Here is a 3218-nt window from a genome sequence, read left to right on the forward strand (position 1 = left end):
GATGGATTATTACGGATAAACAAACACTCGTAAGCCTTTAGCTGTGTCTTGATGAGCATAGCTTCAAAGCGTTGAGTTTTCTCAAATGAGTCCGCCATTATCGAGTCAACCAATGTTTCTTTGATATTCTTGTTTAAAGAGTACCTTTCGGTTCAATGAACCGGACTCTCTTTGAATTGAAGCCTGCCACCTGCACTGTTTCGGCGAGCAGTAAATGTTACATTTAGCAATCTTTACCTTGAGTGAACACTGTTTTCCGAAAATAATTTTATGAGTAATTTGCACCTCTTATGTTTTCGTTACGACATAGGTGGTATTTCAGTCATTATTAAAACAGGATTATATGACACCGCGAAGAAGCGCTTTTCACTAACTCTACATTGTCCACAATTGCTCGTCTCTGCGACAGTGAACAGTGAGCTTGGCTGAAACTAGCAGGGTAGTGATACACCACTCAAGCTGTGTACGCCACGTCCTGGTATGACGTCACTGGTGACTGGTTAACGACGCGATTATGCATTATGTAGCCGGGCGTTCCACTGAAGAGGTAGGCAACCACCCGTGAAAGTCAATCACAGGAATTCCCGGTCTGGGAACTGCCTGCAAGACTACCCGGAACTCGCGCCATACAGGTATGAATGCATGAAGCTGGCCAGCACGGTGAGCGAAGCAGGATGCCTGTGCGAGACCACCACGACAGATTTTCGCGGATTCGGCCAATGAAGCTGGTCGGGCCCGTCCTGACTCAACGTTTGCCAGACAGACGCTCTTCACACCTTGGTGACCCCTCTCTCCCCTCCCCCACACACATGCCTCCGAGATAGCAGGTATCGAATATGGGCTTTTTAATTCATCTAACGGTCAAATATTGCAGTTGGCATATAATGTTAGAACGATTGAATTATTTAGCATAAACGATGAATGTTAAGGATTATAACTAATGTTTACTCCCACGATAAAAGCAGAGCAGAGCCGAATGTGAGCTGGAACAGGGCCAATATGGTATCGGATAGCTTGCACAGCGTCGCACAGATTATTTTTGAGCATCAGTGCAATATTTCTTCCTTGGATATGATCAGTTCATCGGGATGACATCAGTCGATTTAAGCTCATTCTTTCTTTCGTTTGTGTGATGACAATAGGGAAAGTGCATTGCAAGCTGGTAGTGCTGTGTTATAAGGCGAAAATTGTGCAATACACTTGACTTACTGACTCCAACACCGACAGTAGCCCATGAAATAACTGTGACCTATGACGTGCCAAACCACACCACGCACATCAAATTTTGACTGGTACCAACTCTGAGACTAAGGTGGCGCTTTCGATGTGTTAAACAAAGTCAAACATGAGTATAACATGTGTCAAAAATGAGCCCTCAAATTAGACATTGCACAGAATATTTCACAGAACATGTTCCCCTGCTGAAATCAAAGCACTAAAGTGTCTGCATGATTTCCTTAGTGACTTTTTGCTTACTCTAGAAAGGGCATCGGAGAACCCCCCCCCCCCCCCCCGACACACACAGGATCAGTGAAAGACCTCTTAAGTTGGGTGAGGGGGCCGACTAATTGCAATTTTTTTCAGTCAACGTCCATAGTACCAATGTCTCAGAAAGTTGGGACGCGGCCGCACCTGGGACCCTAGTTATTCCCCCACGAGATCTTGACGCGAATCATGACCTTGAATTGCCCTCTGTCTGTCCTTGAGTTCCTTAGCCGTCATCTGGCTCGGAACAAGACTGCCGCAAGCGTCAAGAATGGGCAGCGGCCGGCTTAGGACAGCCACACAATGCGGCTTGGCTCGACTCGCCCGCAGGCGATCAGCGTCTGCTGCTACAGACGAGCGTGGCGCTTTGTTGCACATTTCGTCGAGCATGCTCATAGTCACGTTTGCCTTTTGTTCGATCATGAGCTTGTGCATTGACAAAGTGCCGGGTTTCGGTGGTGAGCTCGTGCGCCGTCTGTTGCTGGGCAATGTTTTCGATCATCACTATCCTTGCGCTGCATCACCATCACTATCACTGTAACTGCGCGTCTGCGCTGCATCGCTATTGCTATCACCATAACTGCGCGTCTGTTCGCGTGCAGATTTGCACATGTTACGCACGAAAACAGCTCCCTTTTTGATCCGTGTACGGGTGGCTGAAACTGCATACTGCTCTACGTAACGGAGAAGCTTGTGGCCGCTGGCTTCCTGTGATGATGGCCTGAACGTGCAGGAGATAACAGACGCCACCAATGATCATCGAGATTATCTGCCGACGCATGTGCATACCTGCCGCGGCCAGTAGCATCACAGTTACCGACAGTGGTACTGGTAAGACTTTCCTGAACCAATCGACCCGCTTCCCGTGGGTCTGCCACCATGTCCACCAGATACCACTCCTAATCACCTGTATCTATCCGTTACCCAACCGTTTGCATTTTCTAGGCACTTTCCTCGAAGAATAGCTTCAGAGTGTTTGCTGAAACTTACTGTTTTGCGTAGATAGTTATAAAAATGACGTGAATGCAAAAAAGCAAATTGCCTTAATTTGTTCCAGGATGGGGCCAAATGCTAAATTTCTTCGCACAAATGGCCCCGAAATACACTCTCCCAACTGCTCTGGCCTGCGTGGGACCAAAAAAAAAGTCCAAGCAGTGAAAATGCACTGCATTTCTTGAAGTACCAGCGAGTAAGTGAGCAGTGTGGCAAACTTTGCATTAGTGTTGCCATGGCTAAAAAATACTTGGCGTCTCTATTTTCGTATCATTGGAGATGCACTAAGAAGCCCGGCTTTGGTATACTATGTTGTGTGTTTCCTTTTCACCCGTTGGTAACGAAGTGCTCAAAGTTGCAGATGTGTCATCGGACATGTGCAGACGTGCTATCAGATGTGGATGACAGACAAAGATTCAGACGTGCTGTCTAATTGACATTTTATAAACGCCTCCCAGGTAACCCTATTTATCCACGTAATAAGCACGGGAATTTTACCAAAATATGTACCCAACCCATCTCGTTACGCGTTTGATGTGGGTACCCATGGGTGTACCCTGTTCATGAAAACCTCTAGCCGCAGCTACACGGCATAATCCTTTACCTGCTGGTGAATGACCCGGGAAATGTTACGTTTTGCCCTGGAATCGGCCTCATGTCCCGGGAACGCGAGTCGTCTGTACACACACGTGGTTCACATATTGAGACGCGTCACCATGCGTTCATTGTTTGATAAAAAC

Source organism: Pollicipes pollicipes, unplaced genomic scaffold, assembly GCF_011947565.3.
Source record: "Pollicipes pollicipes isolate AB1234 unplaced genomic scaffold, Ppol_2.1 Scaffold_4219;HRSCAF=4965_pilon_pilon_pilon, whole genome shotgun sequence".
Classification (NCBI taxonomy): Eukaryota; Metazoa; Arthropoda; class Thecostraca; order Pollicipedomorpha; family Pollicipedidae; genus Pollicipes; species Pollicipes pollicipes.